The following is a 25,011-nucleotide window of genomic DNA, read 5'->3' as shown; positions in this document are numbered from 1 at the left end:
CGAAGTCCCGTTCAAACGTGTGTTCGAATCTTCGAACGGGAATTAGTCTCCGGCTGCAATGGCGAAGTCCCGTTCAAACGTGTGTTCGAATATTCGAACGGGAATTAGTCTCCGGCTGCAATGGCGAAGTCCCGTTCAAACGTGTGTTCGAATCTTCGAACGGGAATTAGTCTCCGGCTGCAATGGCGAAGTCCCGTTCAAACGTGTGTTCGAATCTTCGAACTGGAATTAGTCTCCGGCTGCAATGGCGAAGTCCCGTTCAAACGTGTGCTCGAATCTTCGAACGGGAATTAGTCTCCAGCTGCAATGGCGAAGTCCCGTTCAAACGTGTGTCCGAATCTTCGAACGGGAATTAGTCTCCGGCTGCAATGGCGAAGTCCCGTTCAAACGTGTGTTCGAATCTTCGAACGGGAATTAGTCTCCGGCTGCAATGGTGAAGTCCCGTTCAAACGTGTGTTCGAATCTTCGAACGGGAATTAGTCTCCGGCTGCAATGGCGAAGTCCCGTTCAAACGTGTGTTCGAATATTCGAACGGAAATTAGTCTCCGGCTGCAATGGCGAAGTCCCGTTCAAACGTGTGTTCGAATCTTCGAACGGAAATTAGTCTCCGGCTGCAATGGCGAAGTCCCGTTCAAACGTGTGTTCGAATCTTCGAACGGGAATTAGTCTCCGGCTGCAATGGCGAAGTCCCGTTCAAACGTGTATTCGAATCTTCGAACGGGAATTAGTCTCCGGCTGCAATGGCGAAGTCCCGTTCAAACGTGTGTCGAATCTTCGAACGGGAATTAGTCTCCGGCTGCAATGGCGAAGTCCCGTTCAAACGTGTGTCCGAATCTTCGAACGGGAATTAGTCTCCGGCTGCAATGGCGAAGTCCCGTTCAAACGTGTGTTCGAATCTTCGAACGGGAATTAGTCTCCGGCTGCAATGGCGAAGTCCCGTTCAAACGTGTGTTCGAATCTTCGAACGGAAATTAGTCTCCGGCTGCAATGGCGAAGTCCCGTTCAAACGTGTGTTCGAATATTCGAACGGAAATTAGTCTCCGGCTGCAATGGCGAAGTCCCGTTCAAACGTGTGTTCGAATATTCGAACGGGAATTAGTCTCCGGCTGCAATGGCGAAGTCCCGTTCAAACGTGTGTTCGAATATTCGAACGGGAATTAGTCTCCGGCTGCAATGGCGAAGTCCCGTTCAAACGTGTGTTCGAATCTTTAAACGGGAATTAGTCTCCGGCTGCAATGGCGAAGTCCCGTTCAAACGTGTGTTCGAATCTTCGAACGGAAATTAGTCTCCGGCTGCAATGGCGAAGTCCCGTTCAAACGTGTGTTCGAATCTTCGAACGGGAATTAGTCTCCGGCTGCAATGGCGAAGTCCCGTTCAAGCGTGTGTTCGAATCTTCGAACGTGAATTAGTCTCCGGCTGCAATGGCGAAGTCCCGTTCAAACGTGTGTTCGAATCTTCGAACGGGAATTAGTCTCCAGCTGCAATGGCGAAGTCCCGTTCAAACGTGTGTTCGAATCTTCGAACGGGAATTAGTCTCCAGCTGCAATGGCGAAGTCCCGTTCAAACGTGTGTTCGAATCTTCGAACGGGAATTAGTCTCCGGCTGCAATGGCGAAGTCCCGTTCAAACGTGTGTTCGAATCTTCGAACGGGAATTAGTCTCCAGCTGCAATGGCGAAGTCCCGTTCAAACGTGTGTTCGAATCTTCGAACGTGAATTAGTCTCCGGCTGCAATGGCGAAGTCCCGTTCAAACGTGTGTTCGAATCTTCGAACGGGAATTAGTCTCCGGCTGCAATGGCGAAGTCCCGTTCAAACGTGTGTTCGAATCTTCGAACGGGAATTAGTCTCCGGCTGCAATGGCGAAGTCCCGTTCAAACGTGTGTTCGAATATTCGAACGGGAATTAGTCTCCGGCTGCAATGGCGAAGTCCCGTTCAAACGTGTGTTCGAATCTTCGAACGGGAATTAGTCTCCGGATGCAATGGCGAAGTCCCGTTCAAACGTGTGTTCGAATCTTCGAACGGGAATTAGTCTCCGGCTGCAATGGCGAAGTCCCGTTCAAACGTGTGTTCGAATCTTCGAACGGGAATTAGTCTCCAGCTGCAATGGCGAAGTCCCGTTCAAACGTGTGTTCGAATCTTCGAACGGGAATTAGTCTCCGGCTGCAATGGCGAAGTCCCATTCAAACGTGTGTTCGAATCTTCGAACGTGAATTAGTCTCCGGCTGCAATGGCGAAGTCCCGTTCAAACGTGTGTTAGAATCTTCGAACGGGAATTAGTCTCCGGCTGCAATGGCGAAGTCCCGTTCAAACGTGTGTTCGAATCTTCGAACGGGAATTAGTCTCCGGCTGCAATGGCGAAGTCCCGTTCAAACGTGTGTTCGAATCTTCGAACGGGAATTAGTCTCCGGCTGCAATGGCGAAGTCCCGTTCAAGCGTGTGTTCGAATCTTCGAACGTGAATTAGTCTCCGGCTGCAATGGCGAAGTCCCGTTCAAACGTGTGTTCGAATCTTCGAACGGGAATTAGTCTCCAGCTGCAATGGCGAAGTCCCGTTCAAACGTGTGTTCGAATCTTCGAACGGGAATTAGTCTCCAGCTGCAATGGCGAAGTCCCGTTCAAACGTGTGTTCGAATCTTCGAACGGGAATTAGTCTCCGGCTGCAATGGCGAAGTCCCGTTCAAACGTGTGTTCGAATCTTCGAACGGGAATTAGTCTCCGGCTGCAATGGCGAAGTCCCGTTCAAACGTGTGTTCGAATCTTCGAACGTGAATTAGTCTCCGGCTGCAATGGCGAAGTCCCGTTCAAACGTGTGTTCGAATCTTCGAACGGGAATTAGTCTCCGGCTGCAATGGCGAAGTCCCGTTCAAACGTGTGTTCGAATCTTCGAACGGGAATTAGTCTCCGGCTGCAATGGCGAAGTCCCGTTCAAACGTGTGTTCGAATATTCGAACGGGAATTAGTCTCCGGCTGCAATGGCGAAGTCCCGTTCAAACGTGTGTTCGAATCTTCGAACGGGAATTAGTCTCCGGATGCAATGGCGAAGTCCCGTTCAAACGTGTGTTCGAATCTTCGAACGGGAATTAGTCTCCGGCTGCAATGGCGAAGTCCCGTTCAAACGTGTGTTCGAATCTTCGAACGGGAATTAGTCTCCAGCTGCAATGGCGAAGTCCCGTTCAAACGTGTGTTCGAATCTTCGAACGGGAATTAGTCTCCGGCTGCAATGGCGAAGTCCCATTCAAACGTGTGTTCGAATCTTCGAACGTGAATTAGTCTCCGGCTGCAATGGCGAAGTCCCGTTCAAACGTGTGTTAGAATCTTCGAACGGGAATTAGTCTCCGGCTGCAATGGCGAAGTCCCGTTCAAACGTGTGTTCGAATCTTCGAACGGGAATTAGTCTCCGGCTGCAATGGCGAAGTCCCGTTCAAACGTGTGTTCGAATATTCGAACGGGAATTAGTCTCCGGCTGCAATGGCGAAGTCCCGTTCAAACGTGTGTTCGAATCTTCGAACGGGAATTAGTCTCCGGCTGCAATGGCGAAGTCCCGTTCAAACGTGTGTTCGAATCTTCGAACTGGAATTAGTCTCCGGCTGCAATGGCGAAGTCCCGTTCAAACGTGTGCTCGAATCTTCGAACGGGAATTAGTCTCCAGCTGCAATGGCGAAGTCCCGTTCAAACGTGTGTCCGAATCTTCGAACGGGAATTAGTCTCCGGCTGCAATGGCGAAGTCCCGTTCAAACGTGTGTTCGAATCTTCGAACGGGAATTAGTCTCCGGCTGCAATGGTGAAGTCCCGTTCAAACGTGTGTCCGAATCTTCGAACGGGAATTAGTCTCCGGCTGCAATGGCGAAGTCCCGTTCAAACGTGTGTTCGAATCTTCGAACGGGAATTAGTCTCCGGCTGCAATGGTGAAGTCCCGTTCAAACGTGTGTTCGAATCTTCGAACGGGAATTAGTCTCCGGCTGCAATGGCGAAGTCCCGTTCAAACGTGTGTTCGAATATTCGAACGGAAATTAGTCTCCGGCTGCAATGGCGAAGTCCCGTTCAAACGTGTGTTCGAATCTTCGAACGGAAATTAGTCTCCGGCTGCAATGGCGAAGTCCCGTTCAAACGTGTGTTCGAATCTTCGAACGGGAATTAGTCTCCGGCTGCAATGGCGAAGTCCCGTTCAAACGTGTGTTCGAATCTTCGAACGGGAATTAGTCTCCGGCTGCAATGGCGAAGTCCCGTTCAAACGTGTGTCGAATCTTCGAACGGGAATAAGTCTCCGGCTGCAATGGCGAAGTCCCGTTCAAACGTGTGTCCGAATCTTCGAACGGGAATTAGTCTCCGGCTGCAATGGCGAAGTCCCGTTCAAACGTGTGTTCGAATCTTCGAACGGGAATTAGTCTCCGGCTGCAATGGCGAAGTCCCGTTCAAACGTGTGTTCGAATCTTCGAACGGAAATTAGTCTCCGGCTGCAATGGCGAAGTCCCGTTCAAACGTGTGTTCGAATATTCGAACGGGAATTAGTCTCCGGCTGCAATGGCGAAGTCCCGTTCAAACGTGTGTTCGAATATTCGAACGGGAATTAGTCTCCGGCTGCAATGGCGAAGTCCCGTTCAAACGTGTGTTTGAATCTTTGAACGGGAATTAGTCTCCGGCTGCAATGGCGAAGTCCCGTTCAAACGTGTGTTCGAATCTTCGAACGGAAATTAGTCTCCGGCTGCAATGGCGAAGTCCCGTTCAAACGTGTGTTCGAATCTTCGAACGGGAATTAGTCTCCGGCTGCAATGGCGAAGTCCCGTTCAAGCGTGTGTTCGAATCTTCGAACGTGAATTAGTCTCCGGCTGCAATGGCGAAGTCCCGTTCAAACGTGTGTTCGAATCTTCGAACGGGAATTAGTCTCCAGCTGCAATGGCGAAGTCCCGTTCAAACGTGTGTTCGAATCTTCGAACGGGAATTAGTCTCCAGCTGCAATGGCGAAGTCCCGTTCAAACGTGTGTTCGAATCTTCGAACGGGAATTAGTCTCCAGCTGCAATGTCGAAGTCCCGTTCAAACGTGTGTTCGAATCTTCGAACGGGAATTAGTCTCCAGCTGCAATGTCGAAGTCCCGTTCAAACGTGTGTTCGAATCTTCGAACGGGAATTAGTCTCCAGCTGCAATGTCGAAGTCCCGTTCAAACGTGTGTTCGAATCTTCGAACGGGAATTAGTCTCCAGCTGCAATGGCGAAGTCCCGATCAAACGTGTGTTCGAATCTTCGAACGGGAATTAGTCTCCAGCTGCAATGGCGAAGTCCCGATCAAACGTGTGTTCGAATCTTCGAACGGGAATTAGTCTCCAGCTGCAATGTCGAAGTCCAGTTCAAACGTGTGTTCGAATCTTCGAACGGGAATTAGTCTCCAGCTGCAATGGCGAAGTCCCGTTCAAACGTGTGTTCGAATCTTCGAACGGGAATTAGTCTCCAGCTGCAATGGCGAAGTCCCGTTCAAACGTGTGTTCGAATCTTCGAACGGGAATAAGTCTCCAGCTGCAATAACGAAGTCCCGTTCAAACGTGTGTTCGAATCTTCGAACGGGAATTAGTCTCCAGCTGCAATGGCGAAGTCCCGTTCAAACGTGTGTTCGAATCTTCGAACGGGAATTAGTCTCCGGCTGCAATGGCGAAGTCCCGTTCAAACGTGTGTTCGAATATTCGAACGGGAATTAGTCTCCAGCTGCAATGGCGAAGTCCCGTTCAAACGTGTGTTCGAATCTTCGAACGGGAATTAGTCTCCAGCTGCAATGGCGAAGTCCCGTTCAAACGTGTGTTCGAATCTTCGAACGGGAATTAGTCTCCAGCTGCAATGGCGAAGTCCCGTTCAAACGTGTGTTCGAATCTTCGAACGGGAATTAGTCTCCGGCTGCAATGGCGAAGTCCCGTTCAAACGTGTGTTCGAATCTTCGAACGTGAATTAGTCTCCGGCTGCAATGGCGAAGTTCCGTTCAAACGTGTGTTCGAATCTTCGAACGGGAATTAGTCTCCGGCTGCAATGGCGAAGTCCCGTTCAAACGTGTGTTCGAATCTTCGAACGGGAATTAGTCTCCGGCTGCAATGGCGAAGTCCAGTTCAAACGTGTGTTCGAATATTCGAACGGGAATTAGTCTCCGGCTGCAATGGCGAAGTCCCGTTCAAACGTGTGTTCGAATCTTCGAACGGAAATTAGTCTCCGGCTGCAATGGCGAAGTCCCGTTCAAACGTGTGTTCGAATCTTCGAACGGGAATTAGTCTCCAGCTGCAATGGCGAAGTCCCGTTCAAACGTGTGTTCGAATCTTCGAACGGGAATTAGTCTCCAGCTGCAATGTCGAAGTCCCGTTCAAACGTGTGTTCGAATCTTCGAACGGGAATTAGTCTCCAGCTGCAATGGCGAAGTCCCGTTCAAACGTGTGTTCGAATCTTCGAACGGGAATTAGTCTCCGGCTGCAATGGCGAAGTCCCGTTCAAACGTGTGTTCGAATCTTCGAACGGGAATTAGTCTCCGGCTGCAATGGCGAAGTCCCGTTCAAACGTGTGTTCGAATCTTCGAACGGGAATTAGTCTCCGGCTGCAATGGCGAAGTCCCGTTCAAACGTGTGTTCGAATATTCGAACGGGAATTAGTCTCCGGCTGCAATGGCGAAGTCCCGTTCAAACGTGTGTTCGAATCTTCGAACGGGAATTAGTCTCCGGCTGCAATGGCGAAGTCCCGTTCAAACGTGTGTTCGAATCTTCGAACTGGAATTAGTCTCCGGCTGCAATGGCGAAGTCCCGTTCAAACGTGTGCTCGAATCTTCGAACGGGAATTAGTCTCCAGCTGCAATGGCGAAGTCCCGTTCAAACGTGTGTCCGAATCTTCGAACGGGAATTAGTCTCCGGCTGCAATGGCGAAGTCCCGTTCAAACGTGTGTTCGAATCTTCGAATGGGAATTAGTCTCCGGCTGCAATGGTGAAGTCCCGTTCAAACGTGTGTCCGAATCTTCGAACGGGAATTAGTCTCCGGCTGCAATGGCGAAGTCCCGTTCAAACGTGTGTTCGAATCTTCGAACGGGAACTAGTCTCCGGCTGCAATGGTGAAGTCCCGTTCAAACGTGTGTTCGAATCTTCGAACGGGAATTAGTCTCCGGCTGCAATGGCGAAGTCCCGTTCAAACGTGTGTTCGAATATTCGAACGGAAATTAGTCTCCGGCTGCAATGGCGAAGTCCCGTTCAAACGTGTGTTTGAATCATCGAACGGAAATTAGTCTCCGGCTGCAATGGCGAAGTCCCGTTCAAACGTGTGTTCGAATCTTCGAACGGGAATTAGTCTCCGGCTGCAATGGCGAAGTCCCGTTCAAACGTGTGTTCGAATCTTCGAACGGGAATTAGTCTCCGGCTGCAATGGCGAAGTCCCGTTCAAACGTGTGTCGAATCTTCGAACGGGAATTAGTCTCCGGCTGCAATGGCGAAGTCCCGTTCAAACGTGTGTCCGAATCTTCGAACGGGAATTAGTCTCCGGCTGCAATGGCGAAGTCCCGTTCAAACGTGTGTTCGAATCTTCGAACGGGAATTAGTCTCCGGCTGCAATGGCGAAGTCCCGTTCAAACGTGTGTTCGAATCTTCGAACGGAAATTAGTCTCCGGCTGCAATGGCGAAGTCCCGTTCAAACGTGTGTTCGAATATTCGAACGGAAATTAGTCTCCGGCTGCAATGGCGAAGTCCCGTTCAAACGTGTGTTCGAATATTCGAACGGGAATTAGTCTCCGGCTGCAATGGCGAAGTCCCGTTCAAACGTGTGTTCGAATATTCGAACGGGAATTAGTCTCCGGCTGCAATGGCGAAGTCCCGTTCAAACGTGTGTTCGAATCTTTGAACGGGAATTAGTCTCCGGCTGCAATGGCGAAGTCCCGTTCAAACGTGTGTTCGAATCTTCGAACGGAAATTAGTCTCCGGCTGCAATGGCGAAGTCCCGTTCAAACGTGTGTTCGAATCTTCGAACGGGAATTAGTCTCCGGCTGCAATGGCGAAGTCCCGTTCAAGCGTGTGTTCGAATCTTCGAACGTGAATTAGTCTCCGGCTGCAATGGCGAAGTCCCGTTCAAACGTGTGTTCGAATCTTCGAACGGGAATTAGTCTCCAGCTGCAATGGCGAAGTCCCGTTCAAACGTGTGTTCGAATCTTCGAACGGGAATTAGTCTCCGGCTGCAATGGCGAAGTCCCGTTCAAACGTGTGTTCGAATCTTCGAACGGGAATTAGTCTCCGGCTGCAATGGCGAAGTCCCGTTCAAACGTGTGTTCGAATCTTCGAACGGGAATTAGTCTCCAGCTGCAATGGCGAAGTCCCGTTCAAACGTGTGTTCGAATCTTCGAACGGGAATTAGTCTCCGGCTGCAATGGCGAAGTCCCGTTCAAACGTGTGTTCGAATCTTCGAACGTGAATTAGTCTCCGGCTGCAATGGCGAAGTCCCGTTCAAACGTGTGTTCGAATCTTCGAACGGGAATTAGTCTCCGGCTGCAATGGCGAAGTCCCGTTCAAACGTGTGTTCGAATATTCGAACGGGAATTAGTCTCCGGCTGCAATGGCGAAGTCCCGTTCAAACGTGTGTTCGAATCTTCGAACGGGAATTAGTCTCCGGCTGCAATGGCGAAGTCCCGTTCAAACGTGTGTTCGAATCTTCGAACGGGAATTAGTCTCCGGCTGCAATGGCGAAGTCCCGTTCAAACGTGTGTTCGAATCTTCGAACGGGAATTAGTCTCCAGCTGCAATGGCGAAGTCCCGTTCAAACATGTGTTCGAATCTTCGAACGGGAATTAGTCTCCGGCTGCAATGGCGAAGTCCCATTCAAACGTGTGTTCGAATCTTCGAACGTGAATTAGTCTCCGGCTGCAATGGCGAAGTCCCGTTCAAACGTGTGTTAGAATCTTCGAACGGGAATTAGTCTCCGGCTGCAATGGCGAAGTCCCGTTCAAACGTGTGTTCGAATCTTCGAACGGGAATTAGTCTCCGGCTGCAATGGCGAAGTCCCGTTCAAACGTGTGTTCGAATATTCGAACGGGAATTAGTCTCCGGCTGCAATGGCGAAGTCCCGTTCAAACGTGTGTTCGAATCTTCGAACGGGAATTAGTCTCCGGCTGCAATGGCGAAGTCCCGTTCAAACGTGTGTTCGAATCTTCGAACTGGAATTAGTCTCCGGCTGCAATGGCGAAGTCCCGTTCACACGTGTGCTCGAATCTTCGAACGGGAATTAGTCTCCAGCTGCAATGGCGAAGTCCCGTTCAAACGTGTGTCCGAATCTTCGAACGGGAATTAGTCTCCAGCTGCAATGTCGAAGTCCAGTTCAAACGTGTGTTCGAATCTTCGAACGGGAATTAGTCTCCAGCTGCAATGGCGAAGTCCCTGTAACAGATCCCTAACAACCTCTGGTGGATGTGAAACAAACCAGGGAATTACAATTTACACATCCATTCGCTCCATTCCTCTGTTCGTCTGGTTCCGTGCGAATTTCACGTGTAATGCAGAGGTGGCCGCCATTTCGGGACTTTCCACGTGTTCGCGGCCATCTTGTGTGCGAACAGCGGTGTTTGCCTGCAATCGCATGGAACTGAAAACGGATACGCAAACAGGCGAACACCGCTGAATCCTCCAGACCTCCATAAGTTCGTACGGAAACTACCGAACGTCCCCTCGTTCGGTAGTTATATGCAATCATCTATGGGGATTCCAGCGAACCCCGCGATTCGCATGGATGGCCAGAATATCATACCTTTTTACCGTGCGAACGGAGACCGACCGCAAGGCCAAAACTCATGGAACTAATTTCGGCTAGTTGGTCTGTGCGGTCGGTCAAAACTTTGGAACGTTATATCTCCCGAACTGTACATCCGAATGGGGTGATTTTTGGATATATTGTCCCCCTGAAGGAGAGCTATCCAGCGCTACCGGATTTAAAGCTGTACCCCCTGGTTTTGGGGTACATCCAGAACTGGTGGAAAAATGTGGACATTTTAATTGGGTTATGTAGTTATCTGAGGGGAGGAGACGTGGGGGTGTTACCATCTGTATTATTGGTTGTTTTCATCCTCCCCCTGGGAGTGTTCTGTGTGTATCTATTTCTAATAAAAAGCAGGCTGGGTGTTCCAGTCCTCAGTTCATCTTGACCCTTCAAAACGTAGCCTCGTCTCGTTCTTGGAAGGGGATTATTTGGGAATATTATTCTGCTCCTGTTTACAGCTGAACCTGCTCCTCACTCTGGATATCGTGGATGGGATTACATCAGCCTACTTCTCCACAGCAGCTTGCAGGGAAAAAGGACGTCTTCAACGGCAGAAACCCTCTCTCTATCTGGGTAGCCGTTACATTGGTTGGCAGCGGTGGGATGGTTCTTTTTGCCCAAGGAGCAAGTGCTGAATGGAGTCTCAGTATGCCAAGCTGAAAAGACCCACACTGAAAGATCTATTGGAAAATCGTGGTAGGAGTGCTAGTAACAGACCAAGGAGAGAGCTGATAGCTGACCTACTGGAGCTGGACGAAATGGATAGATCCATGGAGGTAACTGAACCTATTGCACCGGTCAGCGAGAACGATGTACTCACTGCTATTGTACAGCGAAGATTAGCATTATATCCGGAAAAGACCACGGAGCTAGTAGACAGACTGTTCAAGAACGCAAAAGAGGAGATCGAGACTAAGAGGAGGCAAGACACGGAACATGTATTGGCGCAACAAGCTAGTACACATATAGTTCCTACTCCTCCTCCCGTTGCTGCAGGGAGGAAAATACCATTTACTGCATTTAAAGCGTTTGCAGAAAATGAGGAAGAGATTGATGGGTATTTGGCAGATTTTGAGCGGCAGTGCTCACTGCACCAGATACCCCCAGACCAATGGGTTACTATTCTGGCTGGAAAACTTTCAGGAAAAGCAAATGAGGCTTTTCGGGCACTCACGGCCGAAGATATCACACAATATCAGCGGGTGAAAGCCGCACTACTCACCCGATACGCAGTCACCCCAGAGGCATATCGCCGTCGCTTCCGGGAGTCCAAAAAGAAGGCAGCGGACTCCCACATGGAATGGGCAAACAAGCTACAAAGGGTGGCATCACATTGGATGCAAGGGTGCAATGCTAACACCGGAGAAGAAGTGCTACAATTGTTCTTGATGGAACATTTCTTCCAAGATTTGGCGGCAGATACACAGGATTGGGTGAGAGATCGCCGCCCAGCCAACTTAAATGAGGCAGCACGACTAGCGGACGAATATGTGGAAACGAGAAAAGTGAGCCAAGGTACTACACGACCAGCACCTAGAACAGAGGCCCGCACCCCAACATACGCTGCACGCACAGAATTCCGGGCCCCGGTACCCCCAGGACCTCCACGTCCTCAAGGGTCTAACAACCAGCCCCGGGAATCCTACAGAGTGACGTGTCATCGCTGCGGCAACCTGGGACATATTGCCCGTGTTTGCCCGTTGGGATCAGCCAATAATAATTGGAGGCGCACATCTAACAACGAAAGCCCATCTTCACGCCCCGCTGCTGCTCACTGCCTGGAAATTGAAGGGAGCCCTGAGGAATGCCTGGGAATATTATATGAGGCCAACCCCATACAAGCGGCTTCCCCAGATAATCGCCAGCACCACCGTCAGGAGGTGCGTGTAAATGGACAGATAGCACAAGGCCTAAGGGACACTGGCGCTACCATCACTTTAATACAAAAGCATCTGGTGAAACCAGAACTTGTGTCTAACCGTACTGTTGCTGTTCGGGTCGCAGGGGGGGCTGTTTTTCGCTTACCCACCGCCCGGGTACACTTGGATTGGGGAGTCGGGTCAGGAAAGACCACGGTGGGCATTATGGACAACCTACCCGCTGAGGTCGTGTTGGGCAATGATATTGGCCCTCTAGCCTCGGCCTTTTTACCCACTACTGCTGCGGCTTGCCCCGTGACCACCCGCTCACAGACCCGTATCGAGGAAGATCCGCCAACAGGTCGGGAGACCCAGGTAAGCCACCGACAGACACCTAGCAATGACACTACAGATAGACCGCTAGCTTGGGACACCCCAGAGGAGTTTGGGAGGGAAACTAGACAGGACCCCACCCTCCGAAAGTACCGAGAACTAGCTGACAATAGAGGGGATGAGCGGGAACGTTTTATATGGGAAGGGGACCGATTATACAGATTAACCGAAGGCAGGAAGAGAGGCTGTGCTCCTTCGCAGAAGCGCCAATTAGTGGTACCTAGAAAGTACCGATTGGAGCTTCTCCGAATTGGCCACGACATTCCGTTAGCAGGACATCTAGGGGGTAACCGCACAACATACAGAATCACTCAGACCTTCTTTTGGCCAGGAATCTCGAAGGACGTGCGCCGTTACTGTAGCACGTGTGATGTATGCCAGAGGGTGGGGAAGAGAGGGGATCATCCGAAAGCTCGACTGTCCCCTATGCCTGTGATCGAGGAACCATTTAGCAGGGTGGCAGTCGATCTAGTAGGACCCCTACCTAACCCCAGTCCCTCTGGTAAGAAATACATTCTTACCGTGGTGGACTATGCCACCCGCTACCCAGAAGCCGTCGCTCTGACGAATATCCAGGCTGACACTGTCGCTAGTGCGCTAGTCGGGATATTCACCAGAGTAGGATTTCCCCAGGAAATCTTGTCGGACAGAGGGACCCAGTTTACCGCAGACTTGACCCAGCAGTTGTGGAAGGTCTGTGGTATTAAGCCCCTACTTAGTTCACCGTACCACCCCCAGACTAACGGTCTCTGTGAACGCTTCAATGGTACCCTAAAGCAATTGCTACGGACCTTTACGGCGGAATACAGAGACTGGGAGCGATTTTTGCCACACCTCCTGTTTGCTTACCGGGAGGTGCCGCAGGAGTCCACTGGGTTCTCTCCCTTTGAACTGCTCTATGGACGGAGGGTGCGAGGCCCTCTCGACCTCATCCGAGAGCACTGGGAGGGAGAGACGGAACACGAAGGTGTCCCCATCGTACCATATGTGCTAGAAATGCGGGACCGTATGGAACAGTTAGCCCGGATGGCCCGGGATCATCTCCATGCGGCCCAGGGTCGGCAGAAACATTGGTACGATCGGAACGCTAGGCTGAGAACATTCCAGGTAGGACAGAAAGTTCTAGTACTTAAACCCGTTCGAGGAAATAAATTGCAGACCTCCTGGCAAGGCCCCTACAAAGTAGTAGCCCAGGTCTGTGACACCACCTATATCATTGCCAGTAGCAAGGACGAAAAGATACAGAAGTCCTTTCATATAAACCTATTAAAGGAATACCAAGAACGGCCCGAAGACATAGCCGCCATATGCATCCCCGCCACTGAGGACCCTGACAGTCTCCCCATCCCTGATCTATTAGCCAACCCCGAGTCCAAAACTCTGCTTAATACAGTACAGCTAGGGGAGCGATTAACTCCCACAGAACGAGAACAACTCCAGCAACTACTAGTTGAAAAGAGATTAACCTTTTCCCAGGAGCCAGGTTACACACCTGTAGCGACCCATTACGTAGAAACCCCAGGACAAGCCCCGCTCCGACAAACTCCCTATAGAATTCCCGAGGCTGTAAAAGAAGAGATGAGGAAGGAGATTCAGGAAATGTTAAAACTAGGGGTTATAGAGCCATCCGACAGTCCCTGGGCATCTCCCGTCGTCCTAGTCCCCAAAAAGGACGGGACGACCCGGTTCTGTGTCGATTACCGACGCCTCAACGACCGAACTGTGACAGACGCATACCCCATGCCCCGAGTAGACGAGCTATTGGATCGCATTGCCAGGGGACGCTATCTGACCACCATTGACTTGTGCAAGGGGTACTGGCAGATTCCCCTGGCCAAGGACGCTATCCCTAAGTCGGCGTTTGTCACCCCGTTTGGCCTATACCAGTTTAAGGTCATGCCTTTCGGGATGAAAAACGCCCCAGCTACTTTTCAGCGCTTAGTGGACCGCCTCCTTGATGGCTTCCAGGACTTCGCTTGCGCATACCTGGATGACATTGCGATCTATAGCGAGACTTGGGGGGAACACCTACAACACATAGAGACTGTGTTGGATCAGATTAGGGCCGCCGGCCTAACTCTAAAGCCGGAGAAGTGTAACTTTGGCATGGCTGAAGTCCAGTATTTGGGACACCGGGTGGGTTGTGGGAAACAACGACCAGAACCCGCTAAAATAGAGGCCGTAGCCAATTGGCCCACACCCCACACTAAGACACAAGTGTTAGCTTTTTTAGGGACAGCAGGGTACTACAGGAGATTTGTCCCTGACTACAGCGCCATCGCCAAACCCTTGACAGATTTAACAAAGAAGAATTTACCTAGAGTAGTCCTGTGGTCTCCCGCCTGTGAAACAGCCTTCCAAACCTTGAAACAAGCCTTGATCAATGCACCTGTTTTATCTGCCCCCGTCCCTAACAAAAGATTTGTCGTCCACACAGATGCGTCCATGTACGGACTGGGGGCAGTGCTAAGCCAGGTCGGCGAAGACGGGGGCGAACACCCTGTCGCGTATCTCAGCAGAAAACTGTTACCTAGAGAAGTGAGTTACGCGGCAGTGGAAAAAGAGTGCTTAGCCCTGGTCTGGGCCCTAAAGAAATTAACCCCATATCTGTATGGTCAAGAATTCACCTTAATTACTGATCATAACCCCCTTGTATGGCTGAACAGAGTAGCTGGAGATAATGGACGCTTACTGAGATGGAGTCTCGCACTACAGCCATACAATTTCTCCATCCAATACCGCCCTGGCAAGTTTAATGGGAACGCGGACGGTCTGTCCAGACAAACAGAACTATTGCCCTAACAAAGGACCGGACAGCCCCTAGTTGACCCGAAAAGGATCAATCCGGGTCTGCCGGAGTGTTCCACAAAAGGGGAGCAGTGTAACAGATCCCTAACAACCTCTGGTGGATGTGAAACAAACCAGGGAATTACAATTTACACATCCATTCGCTCCATTCCTCTGTTCGTCTGGTTCCGTGCGAATTTCACGTGTAATGCAGAGGTGGCCGCCATTTCGGGACTTTCCACGTGTTCGCGGCCATCTTGTGTGCGAACAGCGGTGTTTGCCTGCAATCGCATGGAACTGAAAACGGATACGCAAACAGGCGAACACCGCTGAATCCTCCAGACCTCCATAAGTTCGTACGGAAACTACCGAACGTCCCCTCGTTCGGTAGTTATATGCAATCATCTATGGGGATTCCAGCGAACCCCGCGATTCGCATGGATGGCCAGAATATCATACCTTTTTACCGTGCGAACGGAGACCGACCGCAAGGCCAAAACTCATGGAACTAATTTCGGCTAGTTGGTCTGTGCGGTCGGTCAAAACTTTGGAACGTTATATCTCCCGAACTGTACATCCGAATGGGGTGATTTTTGGATATATTGTCCCCCTGAAGGAGAGCTATCCAGCGCTACCGGATTTAAAGCTGTACCCCCTGGTTTTGGGGTACATCCAGAACTGGTGGAAAAATGTGGACATTTTAATTGGGTTATGTAGTTATCTGAGGGGAGGAGACGTGGGGGTGTTACCATCTGTATTATTGGTTGTTTTCATCCTCCCCCTGGGAGTGTTCTGTGTGTATCTATTTCTAATAAAAAGCAGGCTGGGTGTTCCAGTCCTCAGTTCATCTTGACCCTTCAAAACGTAGCCTCGTCTCGTTCTTGGAAGGGGATTATTTGGGAATATTATTCTGCTCCTGTTTACAGCTGAACCTGCTCCTCACTCTGGATATCGTGGATGGGATTACATCAGCCTACTTCTCCACAGCAGCTTGCAGGGAAAAAGGACGTCTTCAACGGCAGAAACCCTCTCTCTATCTGGGTAGCCGTTACAGTCCCGTTCAAACGTGTGTTCGAATCTTCGAACGGGAATTAGTCTCCAGCTGCAATGGCGAAGTCCCGTTCAAACGTGTGTTCGAATCTTCGAACGGGAATTAGTCTCCAGCTGCAATAACGAAGTCCCGTTCAAACGTGTGTTCGAATCTTCGAACGGGAATTAGTCTCCAGCTGCAATGGCGAAGTCCCGTTCAAACGTGTGTTCGAATCTTCGAACGGGAATTAGTCTCCGGCTGCAATGGCGAAGTCCCGTTCAAACGTGTGTTCGAATATTCGAACGGGAATTAGTCTCCGGCTGCAATGGCGAAGTCCCGTTCAAACGTGTGTTCGAATCTTCGAACGGGAATTAGTCTCCAGCTGCAATGGCGAAGTCCCGTTCAAACGTGTGTTCGAATCTTCGAACGGGAATTAGTCTCCAGCTGCAATGGCGAAGTCCCGTTCAAACGTGTGTTCGAATCTTCGAACGGGAATTAGTCTCCGGCTGCAATGGCGAAGTCCCGTTCAAACGTGTGTTCGAATCTTCGAACGGGAATTAGTCTCCGGCTGCAATGGCGAAGTCCCGTTCAAACGTGTGTTCGAATATTCGAACGGGAATTAGTCTCCGGCTGCAATGGCGAAGTCCCGTTCAAACGTGTGTTCGAATCTTCGAACGGGAATTAGTCTCCGGCTGCAATGGCGAAGTCCCGTTCAAACGTGTGTTCGAATCTTCGAACTGGAATTAGTCTCCGGCTGCAATGGCGAAGTCCCGTTCAAACGTGTGCTCGAATCTTCGAACGGGAATTAGTCTCCAGCTGCAATGGCGAAGTCCCGTTCAAACGTGTGTCCGAATCTTCGAACGGGAATTAGTCTCCGGCTGCAATGGCGAAGTCCCGTTCAAACGTGTGTTCGAATCTTCGAACGGGAATTAGTCTCCGGCTGCAATGGTGAAGTCCCGTTCAAACGTGTGTCCGAATCTTCGAACGGGAATTAGTCTCCGGCTGCAATGGCGAAGTCCCGTTCAAACGTGTGTTCGAATCTTCGAACGGGAATTAGTCTCCGGCTGCAATGGCGAAGTCCCGTTCAAACGTGTGTTCGAATCTTCGAACGGGAATTAGTCTCCGGCTGCAATGGCGAAGTCCCGTTCAAACGTGTGTTCGAATCTTCGAACGGGAATTAGTCTCCGGCTGCAATGGCGAAGTCCCGTTCAAACGTGTGTTCGAATATTCGAACGGGAATTAGTCTCCGGCTGCAATGGCGAAGTCCCGTTCAAACGTGTGTTCGAATCTTCGAACGGGAATTAGTCTCCGGCTGCAATGGCGAAGTCCCGTTCAAACGTGTGTTCGAATCTTCGAACTGGAATTAGTCTCCGGCTGCAATGGCGAAGTCCCGTTCAAACGTGTGCTCGAATCTTCGAACGGGAATTAGTCTCCAGCTGCAATGGCGAAGTCCCGTTCAAACGTGTGTCCGAATCTTCGAACGGGAATTAGTCTCCGGCTGCAATGGCGAAGTCCCGTTCAAACGTGTGTTCGAATCTTCGAACGGGAATTAGTCTCCGGCTGCAATGGTGAAGTCCCGTTCAAACGTGTGTCCGAATCTTCGAACGGGAATTAGTCTCCGGCTGCAATGGCGAAGTCCCGTTCAAACGTGTGTTCGAATCTTCGAACGGGAATTAGTCTCCGGCTGCAATGGTGAAGTCCCGTTCAAACGTGTGTTCGAATCTTCGAACGGGAATTAGTCTCCGGCTGCAATGGCGAAGTCCCGTTCAAACGTGTGTTCGAATATTCGAACGGAAATTAGTCTCCGGCTGCAATGGCGAAGTCCCGTTCAAACGTGTGTTCGAATCTTCGAACGGAAATTAGTCTCCGGCTGCAATGGCGAAGTCCCGTTCAAACGTGTGTTCGAATCTTCGAACGGGAATTAGTCTCCGGCTGCAATGGCGAAGTCCCGTTCAAACGTGTGTTCGAATCTTCGAACGGGAATTAGTCTCCGGCTGCAATGGCGAAGTCCCGTTCAAACGTGTGTCGAATCTTCGAACGGGAATTAGTCTCCGGCTGCAATGGCGAAGTCCCGTTCAAACGTGTGTCCGAATATTCGAACGGGAATTAGTCTCCGGCTGCAATGGCGAAGTCCCGTTCAAACGTGTGTTCGAATCTTCGAACGGGAATTAGTCTCCGGCTGCAATGGCGAAGTCCCATTCAAACGTGTGTTCGAATATTCGAACGGAAATTAGTCTCCGGCTGCAATGGCGAAGTCCCGTTCAAACGTGTGTTCGAATATTCGAACGGGAATTAGTCTCCGGCTGCAATGGCGAAGTCCCGTTCAAACGTGTGTTCGAATATTCGAACGGGAATTAGTCTCCGGCTGCAATGGCGAAGTCCCGTTCAAACGTGTGTTCGAATATTCGAACGGGAATTAGTCTCCGGCTGCAATGGCGAAGTCCCGTTCAAACGTGTGTTCGAATCTTTGAACGGGAATTAGTCTCCGGCTGCAATGGCGAAGTCCCGTTCAAACGTGTGTTCGAATCTTCGAACGGAAATTAGTCTCCGGCTGCAATGGCGAAGTCCCGTTCAAACGTGTGTTCGAATCTTCGAACGGGAATTAGTCTCCGGCTGCAATGGCGAAGTCCCGTTCAAGCGTGTGTTCGAATCTTCGAACGTGAATTAGTCTCCGGCTGCAATGGCGAAGTCCCGTTCAAACGTGTGTTCGAATCTTCGAACGGGAATTAGTCTCCAGCTGCAATGGCGAAGTCCCGTTCAAACGTGTGTTCGAATCTTCGAACGGGAATTAGTCTCCAGCTGCAATGGCGAAGTCCCGTTCAAACGTGTGTTCGAATCTTCGAACGGGAATTAGTCTCCAGCTGCAATGTCGAAGTCCCGTTCAAACGTGTGTTCGAATCTTCGAACGGGAATTAGTCTCCAGCTGCAATGTCGAAGTCCCGTTCAAACGTGTGTTCGAATCTTCGAACGGGAATTAGTCTCCAGCTGCAATGTCGAAGTCCCGTTCAAACGTGTGTTCGAATCTTCGAACGGGAATTAGTCTCCAGCTGCAATGGCGAAGTCCCGATCAAACGTGTGTTCGAATCTTCGAACGGGAATTAGTCTCCAGCTGCAATGGCGAAGTCCCGATCAAACGTGTGTTCGAATCTTCGAACGGGAATTAGTCTCCAGCTGCAATGTCGAAGTCCAGTTCAAACGTGTGTTCGAATCTTCGAACGGGAATTAGTCTCCAGCTGCAATGGCGAAGTCCCATTCAAACGTGTGTTCGAATCTTCGAACGGGAATTAGTCTCCAGCTGCAATGGCGAAGTCCCGTTCAAACGTGTGTTCGAATCTTCGAACGGGAATTAGTCTCCAGCTGCAATAACGAAGTCCCGTTCAAACGTGTGTTCGAATCTTCGAACGGGAATTAGTCTCCAGCTGCAATGGCGAAGTCCCGTTCAAACGTGTGTTCGAATCTTCGAACGGGAATTAGTCTCCGGCTGCAATGGCGAAGTCCCGTTCAAACGTGTGTTCGAATATTCGAACGGGAATTAGTCTCCAGCTGCAATGGCGAAGTCCCGTTCAAACGTGTGTTCGAATCTTCGAACGGGAATTAGTCTCCAGCTGCAATGGCGAAGTCCCGTTCAAACGTGTGTTCGAATCTTCGAACGGGAATTAGTCTCCAGCTGCAATGGCGAAGTCCCGTTCAAACGTGTGTTCGAATCTTCGAACGGGAATTAGTCTCCGGCTGCAATGGCGAAGTCCCGTTCAAACGTGTGTTCGAATCTTCGAACGTGAATTAGTCTCCGGCTGCAATGGCGAAGTTCCGTTCAAACGTGTGTTCGAATCTTCGAACGGGAATTAGTCTCTGGCTGCAATGGCGAAGTCCCGTTCAAACGTGTGTTCGAATCTTCGAACGGGAATTAGTCTCCGGCTGCAATGGCGAAGTCCAGTTCAAACGTGTGTTCGAATATTCGAACGGGAATTAGTCTCCGGCTGCAATGGCGAAGTCCCGTTCAAACGTGTGTTCGAATCTTCGAACGGAAATTAGTCTCCGGCTGCAATGGCGAAGTCCCGTTCAAACGTGTGTTCGAATCTTCGAACGGGAATTAGTCTCCAGCTGCAATGGCGAAGTCCCGTTCAAACGTGTGTTCGAATCTTCGAACGGGAATTAGTCTCCAGCTGCAATGTCGAAGTCCCGTTCAAACGTGTGTTCGAATCTTCGAACGGGAATTAGTCTCCAGCTGCAATGGCGAAGTCCCGTTCAAACGTGTGTTCGAATCTTCGAACGGGAATTAGTCTCCGGCTGCAATGGCGAAGTCCCGTTCAAACGTGTGTTCGAATCTTCGAACGGGAATTAGTCTCCGGCTGCAATGGCGAAGTCCCGTTCAAACGTGTGTTCGAATCTTCGAACGGGAATTAGTCTCCGGCTGCAATGGCGAAGTCCCGTTCAAACGTGTGTTCGAATATTCGAACGGAAATTAGTCTCCGGCTGCAATGGCGAAGTCCCGTTCAAACGTGTGTTGGAAACCTTCGAACGGGAATTAGTCTCCGGCTGCAGTGGCGAAGTCCCGTTCAAACGTGTGTTCGAATATTCGAACGGGAATTAGTCTCCGGCTGCAATGGCGAAGTCCCGTTCAAACGTGTGTTCGAATCTTCGAACGGGAATTAGTCTCCAGCTGCAATGTCGAAGTCCCGTTCAAACGTGTGTTCGAATCTTCAAACGGGAATTAGTCTCCAGCTGCAATGGCGAAGTCCCGTTAAAACGTGTGTTCGAATCTTCGAACGGGAATTAGTCTCCGGCTGCAATGGCGAAGTCCCGTTCAAACGTGTGTTCGAATATTCGAACGGGAATTAGTCTCCGGCTGCAATGGCGAAGTCCCGTTCAAACGTGTGTTCGAACCTTCGAACGGGAATTAGTCTCCGGCTGCAGTGGCCTAGTCCCGTTCAAACGTGTGTTTGAATCTTCGAACGGGAATTAGTCTCCAGCTGCAATGGCGAAGTCCCGTTCAAACGTGTGTTCGAATCTTCGAACGGGAATTAGTCTCCAGCTGCAAAGGCGAAGTCCCGTTCAAACGTGTGTTCGAATCTTCGAACGGGAATTAGTCTCCAGCTGCAATGTAAAAGCACGCTATAGAGACACCAGATATGATTGGCAACTGTCAAACTACGCTGGCACAGGTCTGCAGAGCACACGCTGAAGGAGGCCTGACACCCAGACACTTGCAGACAACTAACTGCTCTTCTATTACAGTGAAAAAAAAATATTTTAAATCTAAAGCTTAAGCTATTGTAAAAACAGATATGAGTGGTGGCACTGGGCAAGAGGGCACAGTGTCCACTGTGAACCTCACACAGAAGCTGGCAGGCAGGCAACTGCTCTTCTATTACAGTGGAAACAAAATTTTGGTTTTAAAAGCACGCTATAGAGACACCAGATATGATTGGCAATGTGCACTTGAACAGTTCTGGAGAGCACACACTGTAGGCCTGACAGAGCCGCTTGAAGGACACTGACTGGCTGCTATTAGCTTACACTGGAAACCTTTTTTCTTTGTAAAAGCACGCTAAAGAGACACCAGATATGATTGGCAACTGTCAAAGTACGCTGGCAGAGGTCTGCAGAGCACACGCTGAAGGAGGCCTGACACCCAGACGCTTGCAGACAACTAACTGCTCTTCTATTACAGTGAAAAAAAATTATTTATTTTAAATCTAAAGCTTAAGCTATTGTAAAAACAGATATGAGTGGTGGCACTGGGCAAGAGGGCACAGTATCCACTGTGAACCTCACACAGAAGCTGGCAGGCAGGCAACTGCTCTTCTATTACAGTGGAAACAAAATTTTGGTTTTAAAAGCACGCTACAGAGACACCAGATATGATTGGCAACTGTCAAAGTACGCTGGCACAGGTCTGCAGAGCACACGCTGAAGGAGGCCTGACACCCAGACGCTTGCAGACAACTAACTGCTCTTCTATTACAGTGAAAATTTTTTATTTATTTTAAATCTAAAGCTTAAGCTATTGTAAAAACAGATATGAGTGGTGGCACTGGGCAAGAGGGCACAGTATCCACTGTGAACCTCACACAGAAGCTGGCAGGCAGGCAACTGCTCTTCTATTACAGTGGAAACAAAATTTTGGTTTTAAAAGCACGCTATAGAGACACCAGATATGATTGGCAATGTGCACTTGAACAGTTCTGGAGAGCACACACTGTAGGCCTGACAGAGCCGCTTGAAGGACACTGACTGGCTGCTATTAGCTTACACTGGAAATCTTTTTTCTTTGTAAAAGCACGCTAAAGAGACACCAGATATGATTGGCAACTGTCAAAGTACGCTGGCACAGGTCTGCAGAGCACACGCTGAAGGAGGCCTTACACCCAGACGCTTGCAGACAACTAACAGCTCTTCTATTACAGTGAAAAAAAATTATTTATTTTAAATCTAAAGCTTAAGCTATTGTAAAAACAGATATGAGTGGTGGCACTGGGCAAGAGGGCACAGTATCCACTGTGAACCTCACACAGAAGCTGGCAGGCAGGTAACTGCTCTTCTATTACAGTGGAAACAAAATTTTGGTTTTAAAAGCACGCTATAGAGACACCAGATATGATTGGCAATGTGCACTTGAACAGTTCTGGAGAGCACACACTGTAGGCCTGACAGAGCCGCTTGAAGGACACTGACTGGCTGCTATTAGCTTACACTGGAAACCTTTTTTCTTTGTAAAAGCACGCTAAAGAGACACCAGATATGATTGGCAACTGTCAAAGTACGCTGGCACAGGTCAGCAGAGCACACGCTGAAGGAGGCCTGACACCCAGACCCTTGCAGACAACTAACTGCTCTTCTATTACAGTGAAAAAAAAAATATTTATTTTAAATCTAAAGCTTAAGCTATTGTAAAAACAGATATGAGTGGTGGCACTGGGCAAGAGGGCACAGTATCCACTGTGAACCTCACACAGAAGCTGGCAGGCAGGCAACTGCTCTTCTATTACAATGGAAACAAAATTTTGGTTTTAAAAGCACGCTATAGAGATGTTGTAGAATTATTAGGCCCCTTATAAAACTATACCCTTACTGGCCCCTTAAATATTATACTCTCATATTCCCTTTCTTAGGCCTCATAGTTTAAATCTTACAAGAATGCTTTGTTCATAGAAATAGTGTGTCAGCAGGAAATGCTAGAATCCTGTTAAGTGAAACACTGTAGCAGATAGTCTTGATAAAATGTATAATTGCTAAAAAAGGCCTTGAAGAAAGTAACCTTGGAAGACTAACGTGCCAGCTACTCCAAATGGATAGCTGCCAAAGCCCCCCTCCCATCGAGTGAGCTCCCTCGTGCCAGCAAGATGGTGCTGAAACCTGTAGGAGCTCGTCATGACGTCAACTATGACATAAGATGTAACACCCAACAGGGAGGGCATTTAACTAACCACTTTACACCTAAGCCAATTGACAGTGTTATCTTGATTTCTTACAATGATGTAAGTTTGCCTTTAAAAGGGTCTGCGTACCCGCTTTTTAACAGATGCCATTAAATTTTCTGAAGTTCTTTCATTTTACCTGAACCTCGTGTCAGTGTGAATTTACTTCTGCGTATATGCAATTTAATCATCTCTAATTTGGTCAGGAACAGATAGTCATTCAAACTTATTGGTTTGCTTAAAAGAATCCTTTATCATTTGGCGCATCAACGTGGGGGCTGGGTTATGCCCTTCTAGGGCAGCCGTCCAAGAAGACGCGGGGTGGATGATTCCTGGGGGAAGGAAGGAGACTGATCACCTCTGAATACACGGTAGAGTTTGCTGCAGCACCTGTCCGGTATGTTCCAGCCCCTGTGATTTACCTGCCCCAGCGTCTGAGATCAGCTGCCGAGAGGACATCAAAGTCAGGTAATATCTTGCCCAGAGACCCCTGTACCTTACCTGTTGACTATCTGTTGCCTGAGTGTGTTTGAGTTGTTTTGTCTCTAGTGTATGTGCCCGGGTTGAGTGATTGCCTGTTTACCCCTTTTAGGAGCCACGTGGCTGTGGCTGTAAGGAAAAAGGGGGGTGGATCTGTGGAAGTTTTCCTGGGGATCTTCTATTTGCCTGTTTTACTATTTTAGGTGCCGAGTAGCTACGGCAGTAAGGAAAAAGAGGGTTGGGAATCTGTGGAGGGGTGTAGACTCACTGCTTCCTGGGGATTCCCTATAAGTGTCTCTCTGCTTGCAGAGGGGCGGAACACTTCAGCCTCGAGCGCTGACGCTGTAGGTGTTCCGTTTTTGTGTTGGTGGGATTGGATTCGGGCAGGCATTGCTGTCTCCATCACCACGTGGTAGTGTGACTTGCGGGTAATTCCGCAACAAGGACACTACAGGAGTGAGGATAGGGGTGGTTACGGGTCCGAACCACTGTAACGAGGGAGGTGTACGGAACTCGGGCTGGTGTTGCTGTGTTCCGTTGCCGACAGGTAGTGCGGCTAATCTGCAGTCATTCCCCAAGTGGGGACACTACGGGATTAAGATAGGTGGCTTCTGCCACATTAATAAAGGAAAGGGATTATTGTTGAACTTATTTGAACTGTTGAACTTATTTGCACTGTAATGCATGTACTGTATTTATACTTGAACATTGTTTTCATTGTCTGTCACGCTGGTTCCTGTATTTACTTTCATCTTACTCTCTGTATCATTTACACTTTCCCCTCCTATTTCTCTGTACTGAGAGAAGTGATTGGTCACACACTTCTCGCCTCGCTCCAATCCGCGGCTACCTCGGGTAGGCGGAACCAGTGACTAGTCTACGTTTTGGGAAGACGTACGTAGGATTTATTCTTACGTAGCAGTCGAGCACTGTAGACATTCTCTTTCCACTTGTCTTTCTCTATATCTGGGACGCCTTATATAGAGGGTATGGGACAGAAATTAGGTAAACCCAGTAAGGGTTGGTTTGCATGTGATTTGGTGGAGGATAGAGAAGGTGAAGAGATGGTTAAGAAGGTTGATAAGATTGCTAAAGTATGTGGAATTACCGTACCTGTATGCGGTAGATTGCAGCCAGAAAGCTGGCGTAAGTTACTGACAGAAAAGAAAGGAAAGTTGCTAGATAATGATTTAGTCCGGACAGCGGAAGCCTGGTACCTGGTGGCAAAGGCTATTCAGCAGGAGGAATGGATTGAGGAAGAGATTGATCATAAAGGTTTAAAGATGTTTGTGTATTATAAA

This window comes from Pelobates fuscus, chromosome 6, assembly GCF_036172605.1.
Source record: "Pelobates fuscus isolate aPelFus1 chromosome 6, aPelFus1.pri, whole genome shotgun sequence".
Classification (NCBI taxonomy): Eukaryota; Metazoa; Chordata; class Amphibia; order Anura; family Pelobatidae; genus Pelobates; species Pelobates fuscus.
The sequence above is the reverse complement of the archived record's forward strand: the minus strand, read 5'-3'. Positions refer to the sequence as shown.